Source organism: Eubalaena glacialis, chromosome 6 (genome assembly GCF_028564815.1).
Source record: "Eubalaena glacialis isolate mEubGla1 chromosome 6, mEubGla1.1.hap2.+ XY, whole genome shotgun sequence".
Lineage (NCBI taxonomy): Eukaryota > Metazoa > Chordata > Mammalia > Artiodactyla > Balaenidae > Eubalaena > Eubalaena glacialis.
Window position 1 is genome coordinate 38,281,794 of NC_083721.1, and position 13,632 is coordinate 38,295,425.

At 39.1% G+C, this 13,632-nt stretch overlaps 1 pseudogene; it reads right to left on the bottom strand.

The window, feature by feature from the left end:
* Nucleotides 1–2,827: 2,827 nt before the first annotated feature.
* On the bottom strand, nucleotides 2,828–4,139 carry LOC133092949 (elongation factor 2-like; annotated as a pseudogene).
* Between the last annotated feature and the right edge of the window lie 9,493 nt (nucleotides 4,140–13,632).

A 13,632-nucleotide genomic window follows, 5' to 3' on the forward strand; every position in this document is an offset into this window, starting at 1 on the left:
AGGGACAACTGTATTACTAAAGGAGTAAGGATAAGCTCCTCTAAGGTTGAAATGATGATACTGAAGGATGACTCAAGGCACTAAAGACCTGATCCTTTCTCACCTCATCTACCTCAGCCCTTCCATTCATGGGCTGTTTCCTTGCTTCCTCTTTTGTCATCCTGAGTTTGTTAGTGAAGATGAATGGAAGAGGTGGAGCAAAAAGGACATTGCTCAATCATCTGTTTCTCAAGCCCAAAATGTAGAAACATTTTGTAATGTAAGGTTGTGATGGGGTCCCATTTTAAAAGTTTGATTGTGAGTACCAAAGACTTCATTTAATTTTAATTTATTACTGGTTGGTTTGTTCCCAGTGAATTGAAGGTTCTTGCTTTGTTGCGAAAGGATTTGGAGACGAAGCAGGGACGTTAAGAAAGTAAAGTGAGAATTTATTTAAGTAAAGAACATGCTCTCAGTGGGAGAACAGGCAGACAGGTGAGGAGCTGCGGCCCTGGGTTTCTTTGGCAAGCCGGTTATGAGGGGCATACAAATGAAGGGGCAGAATATTCACTGGGGAAGGAGGAGTTTGGGGGTCATATTCCCTGATTGTCATCCCAGCTCCATCTTCCCAAGGGGAGGAGGGACTTTTGTCCTTACTTAGCTTAGATCAGAAGTGTCATGGTGTCAGTGCATGATGGGTACTTCTTATCTGTAAGGCTAATTTTATTGTAATGAGAGCAACAGGTTACATTCGGATGTAGGAGATTCCCGTCTTTCCCCACCTTTGTTTGTCCGCTTCCAGGACACTTATCACCCAAAAGGTGTGGTTTTCTGTCAGTCTGGAGGTTCCTGCTTTTCTTTGTCTGCCCAGCGACCCCCGCTGTTTACAAGCTGCAAGATTTCTGCCACCTGGCCCCTTCCACCATTTCTCTGCTCATATCTAGCTACCTGCCTGCTGTAACAGGTTCAGAATGCCCATGCCCACTCCAGGATATTTTAGGGTAATGGGTACTCTTACCATGGGAAATTAAGCAAAGTGATAGTTCTGATGGTTAAGGTGAAGCATATCTTTTTTTCTTCTATTTTATATTTTACAACTTCTCTAAGAGTAAAGGGATACCTTATTTAAATTTAGTGGGATCCCCAGAGATAAATGAAATTTAAGCTTCAGTTTTTATAAAAGGCAAGAAATGTTTCCAGTTGGTGCATCTGAGCAAATGCTAACATTAACTCAGAACCTATGCTGCAGATACATAAATTTTAATTGGTACTCTTTTATCTATTTGTTGAAATTATCTATTTGTTGAAGAAATTCTTTTAGTAAATTTTAGATTTCCAGCAAAGTTTGAACTTCCATTTCGGCACATTTGGCATATTTCAGTTTTTTGTTTGTTTCTTGGTGGTTACTGGATATATTTCCAGGGAGTCCTCGACATCCTGCTCATACTTACAAGTTTCTTCCTTCAGAGAGTTGCAAATCAGTCTCATAGGGTTAGAGGCCTCTCCCATGGCAACAGTAGCTTTACTGGGATTAAGGATCCTCAACTGAAATCAGGTTTGAATATCCCCTCCCCTTAGCTGTGTCACTAGGGTACATGGGTGTTTTTCCCTATATCCTGGAGTATAAGGATATTTTTGCAATATAGGCAAAGGCATTTTTAAAAGTTGTAGCGAACCATCTGTTTTAGGAGTGTGGCCCTCAGCGTGCTACACAGTGACTACTCTTCCTCCACATGGGAAACCACTGACTGGCTTGCACATTGCACAGGGTATCAGTCTCTCCCTTAAGCACTCTATAGGGTGGGGGTGAGTGCCAGATTGAGACACACAATCATGGTCACAGGGTAAGAGTCATTGCTTTGAGCCTAGTGTCAATTATGGCTTACGTTAGAATCAAGACACATGATTCAATCTGAGATGCACAGATAGTTCCCAGCCAAGACACATGAACTACAGCCATTTGAAGGAGGCCTCCAATTTCATATTACTGTCCCTAAATGCCAGTTATCAACACTTTCAACTTAGATCAGTTAAATCTATAAGAGAAACTTTGAGGGCTCAGTAAATGCAACACAAAGCAACACAGCTCAAAGCACAAACGAGCCAGCAGGCAACCCCTAAAAGTTCACACTTGCCAGCAGGCAACAAAACCAGTCAACAAGCAAAAGCATTAAAAGAAAGACCTTCCTGTGGTGGTCACTGTCTGGCCATCCTCCTCACAGTGCCAATGATTTTATTCACCCCATAGCGGTGGAATGGACCCTCCCGCAAAACTTTTGGTTAGGCTCTTAAGACGTATTATGCCATATTCAATTAGGAGGGTTTTTTGTTTGTTTCACAGTCAGTACCATATCTTTATTCCAATGGCACTAATGCAGCTGGAGGTGCTTATAGTGACACTGCACAAGATTTCCTACCTTCTAGTTTCTGTCCAAAGAGAACGTCTACCCGCCTGTTCATTCCCTCTTTCTGGGGGAAAATCCCCTATGGTCTATTTACGCAATTAAACCTCTTACTGCGCCTATTTTTAAAATTTGGGGGGCACTTGAGTTTCCCTCTGAGGAACTGAAAGTCAAAGTATCGGGTGTCCCATCCCCTCCCTCAGCTCCACAAGCCAAACAAATACCTGCAGCGAGGGCACTTCTCTTGCCTCTGAAATCTTGAAATGAACATCAAAAGAAATGGCATCAAGCGTTCCTGTTGAGTGATGGCCCAGAGTACGCTCCAGAAATCTGTCAGACAGAGCATCGCTGTGTCTGGACCCTCTCAAGGTGTCGAGAGGAGAACCCGAAGGCTTATTGTTGTGGTGGATATCGCGGCTGGGAGCCCGTGCTGCGCCGAGTCCCGCCTACAATTTGTGCAGCAAGTTGGCCGGGGCTGGGATGCCTTCCGTCAGGCCTCTTTGCTCGTCGGTCTCAGCCCCCACCTGGCTGGGGTTGCCGGTTCTGCCAAAGGGATCTCTGAGCAGGATCTGCCATTGGCCAAACACGCACTGGGGGAAAGCCCGGCTGTCGGCTTGGGCGGGACTTCGCCTTGGCGATGAAGCCAAAGGATTTCGTTTTCAGGCACGTAGGCCTGCACCACAAACATGGGGCTTCCGGCCACCTGGAAGTTCTCAAAGACGTGTCCCTGCTTGCAGTTCAGGACAGGATAGATGCCACCGACCACGTGTTCCAAACAGGCGTTCCCACAGGAAGACGGGCTCCAGGAGCTGGGGCTGGGCGGTCAGCAGGCCCCGCAGACGGAGCGCGGCCCGGCAGTGGGGATGATCCGGCCGCCCCCGCGCTCGGTGACGTCTGCGCGCAGCCTCATTATCGTGGACATCAGAGCGCATGTCACGCAGGTGGTTCTCCTCACACAGTGGCTTCCTGCATGGTAGTTTCCTGGAAGCTGCTCACGCCGTCCTTCATCTCGTTGAGGTACTGCACGGCCTTGGCGGTGTCGGTGAGGACTTGGGGGCAGGTGCCGTGGCGTCCAAAGCACGTCTTCTTGCGGGGCTCGGCCACATCCCACTCGTACTCCTCCGCCAGGTAGCGAGTTTGCTGCTTGAGCTCCTGGCAGGTGGAAACCTCATCCTGTTCAGTGTCCTTGGTCAGGCCGTCAGGGAAGGGCCACACCGTTATGTACAACCCATTGTGCTTGTTGGGGGACCCGGACAAGCAGAGCACGTTCAAGTCTTCGCTTAAGGTCTCACGGCACAAGACAACTGGGTCGTATTTCTTGATGGGAATCAGACACAGCCCTCCGCGTCCTTCAGGTGGATCTCCAGGTGCTGCTCATTGGCCCCCGCAAAGACGTGCTCACCTGATTCCTCTATGGTGCACTGCACTGTAGCGTCGGCCTCTTGGCCTCCCGCTTCAGACCCTCTACCAGCTTGGGCAGGTCAGCCAAGTACTTGGCCTCCAAGGTAATCCTGACAACTGGGGCTCACGCTGAACTTCATCACCTGCATGTTGTGGGCATATTCAGAAGTGGTGATGGTGCCCGTATTCACCGGGAACTGGTCGATGCCCAGTAGGCCCGTAATGTTCCTCCAAGGCATGTCCTCGTTGCGCTCCACATAACGTCCACATCGTAAGGATTATTCTCTGGATCGGCTTCAGGTACAGATTTTCCTTCCTCTGGGGCGTGAAATTGGGGGCACGTATTGTGGTGATCATTTCGCATTGTATACAAATGTCGTATCCTTATGTTGTACACCCAAGAGTAATGTTATATGTCAGTTATACCTTGATAAAAAATTATTTTTTTACAAAAAAATTAAGAAGGTATGAAAATGTTTATTACTCACATAATGAAACTTTCTTTAGAAAGCAGGGACATCTCCCAAGCAGGTCCAAAAGTGTCAGCTTGAGCGAAAGAAGAGACTAGTTTGGCTTTTATCGTGATTCAGGGATAGCGTTGGAGTGAGCGTTCCTGTGAGTAGGCTAGGGTTTGCATGGTTTGAATTTCTGGCTGTTGCCAAAGGAGGGAACACCTAGTGTTTCTCATCAGCTTAGTAAGTTGTGTTGCAGAAGGGGGAAGAAGTGGTTGAAAGCTGTCAGCAGTTAAATGTCAAAAATGAAGTCAGAGTGTTTCATTAAAATGCCACATGAGTTCTCTACTTCAGGGCTTTTGCAACTACTACTTTATCTTCCATGAGTTATCTTTCTACTGATAAAAATATAGCAAGATGTTGATGATTTCTTCTGTTGTTCTATAATTGTGGCTTAAGCTGAGAATAAACTACCTTAAGTACTTCACACTTTGAATTCAGAGAGCCACCAGAAGTTGGAATTATTGAGAGGTGGAAGTTAGAGAATGCACATGCGTCGACCCTACTCATCCCCACCAATTACTATAGAATGCAGATTGCCAAATAAGAATGTGATTGGTGTCTGGGGAAGATTCTTGTTCATGGAAAGTGAGCCTTTCCCACTTTGAAGCCATGGAAGTGAGGTCTATGAGTTTTGCTTCTAAAAATTGGTAAAGCCTTCAATAAGGGGAAACATTTTTCATTCTTTGTGCCTTTGCTTAGGAGGACTTACTTATATGGTCTTGTGCTAACAGAACAGAAGAAAGAAGAATAGGAAGGAGAGCAAAAGCGGGAGAGAGAGTGAACGAGAGAGGGTGTGAGAGAGTGTGTGTGTGTAGACTGTAAGACATAGAGGGAGCCAGGAACCTCTCTTCTAAGTGTATAGAGGAGCATTCTGCAGGGGTTCAGCAGACCTACAAGGACAGATACAATTGGAGGATATAGTCTTGTCATTACACCTGATAATTTGGGGAATAAAGGGACAAAAAAGGGACAAGGATGTAGGCATTAGAGGAATGCAATACGAAGGTCATCAGCTGAAGGCCAGCTAAGAGATAAAACCTACAAATGTAACAATGCCTAAGGGAGCTGCACACAAATGAACACCTTATTATCATGGTGTTTGGAGCTCACAGACAAGGAATAGAATAGTTATATCCAAGCAAGGAAAAGACTGCAGTCCTGCCTATGGAAGTAAGGAAATATTGGACATTTTACCTTTTCCTTCTCATGCCTTAACAAACAAGAGGAACTAGTACCTAAAGAAGTAGGAGAAGGAGGTATATAAAGGACAGACCATAATTTTCTCTTCTTAACTCCATTTTTCTGTAGCCCATAGTAAGTCTAGTCTGTGCTGGATGTGGGAAAGGTAAGGGAGGAAAACTTACTGTTGAGTTTGAAACTGAGCATTAACTTGTAGCAAGTCGAAGTCTTAAATAGGAAGGTGAGACTGGTCTAAAAACCAAGAGAGACCAGAGAATGTTTTAAATCTGGTTGTTTAGTGAACTTTTAGCAGGAAATTTTACCATGGTACCACTTGAGGATAGTTATTAAAAAATAAAACTGAAAAATTTATGTCAGATACATTCACATAACTGGATCCTTCCAGGCTTAAGCTCTCAGCTAAGGTGTTACATCCCTATAGAGACACCTCTTACTATCAAATTTAAGTGTTTTTGTAGCCTCAATTGTGAGAAAATATAGTAGACAAATGGAATCTGAAGCTCACTGGCCTTCTCTGTCTTTCAAATGTGTGCACAAATGCTCAAACACATACAGAATTATCCAAATATACACTTATTATAGGAGATATGATCACCTTCACCTATGGGGTGTTTATACAGCAAGAAAAGTAAGATTCTACAGACTGAACATTGAAAAACATCAATATTTGTTAAAAAATTGCTCACAGAGAAATGAGAGGAAGCAGAGTTAAAAAGTTGTAAGTGGACCAGAATAACATGGGGTTAAACTCAAAGAAGGAAGGGAAGAGTGAAGGCAAAAAAATTCCCCTAGGGTAAATACTAAGATGTTCCACTGAGGGTAGTATTTTGGAGATCTAACTGTCTTGGCAAAAAGTATTTCTACAACATGTAGAGAGAAGTAGTTTGAATAATGAATGAGAGCGGGGAGAAGTTGTTGAATACCAACCATGAAGCTGTATGGGAGCCCCTACATGTGGTAAAAAACAAACTGTTTCATAAACATCAACAGAAAATTTAAAAATAAAAAGTATTTTACTTACCTATTTTTAAAAATTATTATTTAAAAATTATTATTTCCTCAGCTGGGAAAATGTCACTAGAAAAAAAATATGGATATCTATTGCATAATTTTCATAAAAGACAGTTCCTACCGTACCTGGTTTGCAATTTATGACATCATCTAATGATGCCAACTCTGCAAGCTATAGTGGAATGCTACCTGAGTCATATTCTAGGTTTGGGAACTGGCTAGCTGTACAACCTTTGGAAGACATTTATCTTCTCTGTATCTCAGTTTATGAATTTACTCAATTTTGACTAAACCTCTAGGCTTTACATTTTTATTACACTCACATGTTCACAAATAATTCTTATTCCCACACAATGTAGAAGAACTAGGTCACCTGTGTTTATAATCCTACTCTCCCACTTAAAAACTATATAAATTTGAGCAATTGACTTCTGCTATTAGTGTCTCAGTTTCCTCAATAAGTAAATTGGTATAATAATAGTAATCACTTTATAATGCTGTGATGAGGATAAGTGAAACATTATATGCAAAGACCTTCACAGAGTGCCTGGCACAAGGTAGTTGCTTAATAAATGTTATACATTATTACATTATAATTGCATATAATTACAAAACAGTATACAGTATATCTAAACATATATACTTGTGAGTTCTTATATGTATGTGTGCATACACAGAGATAAGTATATCTCTAGTCCTCTTTAGTGTATGTGAATGTTTATTTCTTTAAAAATATTTAACAACTTGGAACTTTGTAAAATCATTTTCCACAAAATCTTTATGTATAGATGTGAAGCTCAAAAAGTAGAATTTCTAGCTCTCAAGGGTTCCCACAAGAGGGGAAAAAGATTCTTTTTATAACTGGAAAAATTCAAGTACTTTTAGACAAATATGTACCAGAGACTATAATCCCCTTTCCTTTCCTACCATTGCACAGACAGCATTATGAACCAGAAAATTGTTTGAGCAGCCACAGATAAGGAATTACAAATCTGGAAGTTCAAGAGTCACATAAAGCAGATGTAAGGTTAATTTGCATGGTTTAGTTGCCTCCCAGATTTTTCCAATACATTTCAATGGCTTGAAACTCTGAAAACCTGATAACAAATAAAAAGGTTTCTGTAGGCTGCCTGATTTCTTGCTGACTCAGCTGTCTGAAGGCAAAGCCAATTACTATGGCTTGCATTTCCTTGTGCAGAAACCAGAACATATTCATTGTTAAATAAAGCCATTAAATATTTAGGGAAGGGAGAAAAGTTTCGTGAATTGAGATGATAACAGTGAAAAACTACCTATGGATATTTTCCTCTTAAATGACAAGAAAACACTTTTCTAAGAGTAACTTGAAAATCTCAAGCATGAAATATGATTTGATTTAATATCAATTCAGTGGTCTTTTTAAATGTTGATTTTTTAGGTTGGCATATAAGAAAAAAAAAAAAAGCCTCTGATATAAAGCTAAATTTTATCCTCAGAGTAATAAAAGAACCAATATGGTCTCCTGAACAAAGAACTAGCTGAAGAATTGGGATTCTATTTTTGGCCTCACCAGTGACTTGCTCAGTGACCTTGGACATATCACTTAAATGGCTTTGTGCCTCAAGGTTCCCAGCTGTAATATAGAGATTATAATGCCAGCCCCTACTGCATGGGCCTGTAGAACTATTTCAGTTTAGTTTGTTTAAAATCCCAAAGGCTTTTGAAACTATCGGAAATAACTGTTAAATTCAAACAAGATTATATTTTATTAATTTCTTTTCACTGTTTGATTTGGTGTTCTTGTAGTCTTTCATAATCCTTTTCCTACTAAAATAAATCACTGGGATAAAATTAATAGGTGGAGATTTTCATTGGATATTAAGGAACACTTCTAATAGAAAAGGAAAATTAAGAATACACTTCTGAGATCAACTGATATAATTTGTACTCCTTGGCATATTTAACTCATGATTCAAAGGGGAATTGGACTATGATCACGTAACTTAGAACTTTTCACTAAATCTGTGATTGGCAATTTTCTTCTTATTCCAGGCCTCCTCACAATTTCTCTCTGTGACTTCTTTCAATCAAGATTTTCTCATGTCTCTACAAGTGCACTGATAATCCATCTCCATCTCTCCAAATCCAGAAAACCCATTAAAGCCCGTCTTAAATGCTGTGTCCTTCTAGATTTCTTCCCTCTGCATAACAATATTTGCCATCCAATAAGGAGTTCTGAGTAGTTGAAGGACTTAAGTAAAGGGGACACTTCCTTTTTGATCTCTGTGCCCTTTTGTAATTTTTAAATTTTTGAACTATATACATTTATTATTTGTTCAAAATTAATTAAATATTATTTCTTCAAAGTTGTTCTTCTCAAATTCCAAACTAGAACTCCCTACTCCAATCACAGAAATACCTTGGTTTGCTCTTCTTTCACAACACTTCTTAGAATTCTTCACCTTTGCATTATGTTACAAAATCTTAAAATCAAAGTACATTCAACAATTCTTACAAGTGAAATAGCCTCAAACCAATCATCCTTCCTCCTATCATATACCTCAGTCTGTTTATTGCCACTTACTTTTTATGTATTTGTGCTTTTTTTTGTTGATTTTGCTGCTTAAAATAATCTCCAAATGTACCTAGTGTTCCTAAGTGCAAAAGCCTAAGATGTACCTTACAAAGAAAATACCTGTGTTAGATAAGCTGCATTCAGGAAAGAGTTATAGTGCTATTTGCCATGAGTTCAAAGCTAATGAATCAACAATATATATTAAATAATTAAATTCTTCACCTTTGCATTATGTTACAAAATCTTAAAATCAAAGTACATTCAACAATTCTTACTTACAAGTGAAATAGCCTCAAACCAAAAAAGCCAAAAAAGCCTCTGTTTATGTGTTTAAACAGAAACAAGGCTATATATTGATCAGTTAATAAAATGTGATCAGAGATTTTCAAGAATCTAACCCTATGTTTCAAACAGTGGTTCTGTATTCACTATTTCAGGGTTTGTGATGTCTTTGTAGAATATAACTATCCACCATTAAAGAATCAACTGTACCTATTTTATTTGTATCCACACACTGCCTTCAGCCATATTTTATAAATCTCCCTTTCAGTTCCACAGTAGCACATTTCTTGGGTACGTTTCTAACTTTCTGGTCATTTCAATTATAGACAAAAATTTGGCCAACTTTAAAGCTTCAGTTTCATATCCATTTTAATGCTCACCTCCTTATTTTCCCCCAAACTAACCAGATGGCTATCCCAAGAGTAGGAGTGAGGCTATAGCTCTTTTACTTTTACTTTTCTTGCTATTCTGGGGTCCCTTCTCCTGTGCTGAAATGGAAAAGGACATGTGGTTACTCATTTGGGAGTTGCTGTAGTTCTCTCTTCTTTATCCCTGCTATTCTTCCTAAGACTAATGGACCATTGATGTTCTCTCTGTGGCAGACCATTTCTCCCTTTTTAGAAATAGCTCCTAAATCTGTTGACCTCTTTAGCCTTCAGCTTCTCTCTCTGAAAAATTCTTCCTTTTCCATGATTATCCTTGGACACATCTTAAAAGGGCAACAAAAAGCAAGGACCCCAGGTTTATTGTGTACACATGAGTCTAAAGCTCTCCATATTTTTTCCAAATACCATTACAGTATGTAATTTCACATGACCTAAACCTTCACCATTACTAGGAGATAGAGGATACATGAACTTACTATCTTAATTTGTGAAATAAATAACGTATTCTAATAGATCTACAACTGAAGCTCCAGCCTCACCTGCAAGCTTATGAACATGAAGAATGAGGGAAGGGAGTTTTATTCATTTCCTAGGGCTGCTCTAGGAAATTACCACAAATTGGTTGGCTTAAAACAACAGATTTATTCTCTCACAATTCACATGGCCTAAAGTCCAAAATCAAGGTATCAACAAGATTGCTTTCTACTGGAGTCTCTGAGGGAGAATCTTTTCTATGCTTCTCTCCTAGCTTCTGGTGGTTGCCAGCCATTTTTGGCATAACTTGACTTGTAGATTCATCATCCCATTCTCTGCCTCTGTCCTCACACAGTGTTCTACCCTGATAGTCTGTGTCCAAATCTCCCTCTTCTTATAAGGATGCCAGTTGTATAGGGTTTAGGGCCCATCTTAATACAGTATGTTTTCATCTTAACTTGATTATATCTACAAAAGACCCTTCTTCAAATAAGGCTACCTTCACCGGTTCTAAATGGATATGTATTTTGGGGGACACTATTCAGCTCAGTAAAGGAGGCTTAAGAGACACCATGAAGAAAGGAGGTGTGTAGAAACTAAGTCAAAGCACAGACATAAATGTTCCCAGAAAGAGCAAGTCCAACATTAAAAACTAAATCAGTAAACAAAAAAGTCTAGAAATTGGTAATACACAACATGTGCTCCACGGATGCAACTTGGAAGTTAGTGAGGTTGGAGATGGAAACCCTGGAGAAACATTGCTCTGCAGAAGAAGGATGTTAATAGAGGAGGTAAGTTACCATTTGAGATGAGATTGGAAACAAAAGTGAAAGGTATTTTGAAGAAACAAAAGAGAACACGAACTTTCTTTTTCTTTAAAAAAATTACATATCACTTTGCTGATGGAAGATGGCATTTTAAACTAAGAATCTTACCATGAAATGCCTAGGAATAAAAATTGCAGATAAACTGTTACAAATTTAACAACAGAGTAGAAGATGAGTAAGCACTCCAATTACAGAAAGTTCATTGCTCCCACTAACACAACACTTATCTACTAATGAAGCTGATTTCAATACACTGATATAAGGGTATAATCTTAAAGTAGGAACCTGTCCATGAAATGTTTAAGAATGGGAAATATCAGACCAACTCCATATAAAATTACTGTAAAATGAAAACAGATAAGGAGAATCAAAACATTTATGGTAGTGAAATTCTTCCCTCAAAGTATTCACAAAGTAGAATAAAATTATACCATTCACAAATGAAACTACTTTAAATATACTCAAAAAACCATACGGAAAAATAAAAGACTTAGAGATTTAAAATGCAATAACAAAAATGGAGAACAATAATAAAATAAGTGCAAAGATTGTTGACTTAGCTGAGATAAGAAATTGAAGAAAATGACAAAACAATCTCAATGTGAAGAATAAGTCATAATTTGTCCAACAGAGGAGTGATGTGAATAGAAATGCATTAAAGCAGGACAACAACCTCATATTTCACTGGGTAGAATAATCAGAAGGATCATAACAGAAATAGCCACAAAATAAGTGCTGCTCTTTCTCACATAATAAATCTTAAAAGCAAGGCCTGAAAGGATCAAACACATTCTAGGTAAATTAACTGGGTCTCAGAAAAAACTCAAGTACAGTTATAAAAATGAAAAATATCTATCACTCAATAAAGTAACATTTCAAATGACTACCAATCAATCAAAAGTTACTGGATATGTAAAGAGGCAAAAAAATACAACCCATAATGAGAAGGAAAACCAATCAATTAAAACTGATCCAGGGACTTCCTTGGTGGTGCAGTGGTTAAGAGTCCGCCTTCCAATGCAGGGGACATGGGTCAATCCCTGGTCCGGGAAGATCCCATGTGCCGTGGAGCAACTAAGCCTGTGCTCCACAACTACCGAGCCTGTGGTCTAGAGCCTGTGAGCCACAACTACTGAAGCCCGAGCACCTAGAGCCTGTGCTCCACAACAAGAGAAGCCACCGCAATGAGAAGCCTGTGCAATGCAATGAAGAGTAGCCCCCGCTCGCTGCAACTAGAGAAAGCCCGCATGCAGCAACAAAGACCCAACGCAGCCAAAAATAAATAAATAAATAAATTTATTAAAAAAAAAACAAACTGTTGCAGAACTGACACAGGAGTTAGAATGAGCAGGCAATGACTTTAAAATAGGTATTGCAACTGTATTTCACATGTTCAAATTAGAGATATTAAAGATATAAAAATGACACAAATTGAACTTATAGAGGAAAAAAATTACAATAGCAGAGATGAAAATACACTGGATATAATTAATGGCAGATTAGATATTGCAAAACAAAATATTCATGAAATTGAAGAAAATGAAATAGAAACTTCAAACAAAATAAAATTGAAAAATGATTTAAAAGAATGAAAAAGTATAAATAAGTTGTATGACATCAGTTGACATGCTATATGTATAATTTGAGTTTCCGGAAAAAAGGTGAGACGTGAATAGGCAGAGAAAATATATTTGAAGAAATAATGATTGAAAATATTCCAAATTTGATGAAAACTATAAAAACTATACAGATACAAAAAGTCCAGTTAACCCAAGCACAAGAAACATAAAAGTAACTACTCTAAATCTTATCATAATCAAATTGCTTAAAACCAGTGTTAAGCAAAAAATTTTAGAAGCAATCAGAAAAAAATTAAATGTTATGTACCACAGTACAGAGATACAATGACAGCAGGTTTCTCATCTCAGATGCTGCCAGCAAAAAGACAGTCAAGCAATACATTCAAAGTACTGAAAGAAAAGAATTACCAACTTAAAATTTTATGCCCCTTTCAAAAATAAAGGCAAAATAAAGTCTTAAACATATTTAAAAAGCTCAAAAACATTTGTCAACATTGCAACACAAAATGTTATCAAAGTGCCTACAGAGAGAATAAAAATGATAACAAATGGAAATATATATCTACAAAAATAAATGAGCATCACCAGAAAAAACTACATAGATAAATATACAAGATCTTTTGTTGCTATTTAATTCTCCTTAAAAGATAATTGACTGGTTTAAAAGAAGATTCTGGGAAGATGGCCCATTAAGAGTCACCAGAAATCTGCATCCCCATGTAGAAAACAATTTTTGCATTTGTAGACTCAGTCTGATGTAACTGTTTTGGAACTCTGGGGTCTATTGTAGGGCAACTTCCAGGGGGAGTCTTCAAAGGTAAACTGTGGTTAACTTCAGTCAATTTCAGCTCTTACTTCAGTAGTGACTACTCATCCCTCCCCTTCCAGCTCATGTTGGGCAGTCCCACACATGTTCCTGAAACAGCTTGCATGCAGCTTACAGGAGCTGGAGTGGGCAATAATGACCCTGTTCTACAGATATTAGGGATCTGTGTTCTCATTGATGATTGCTGCTTCTAAT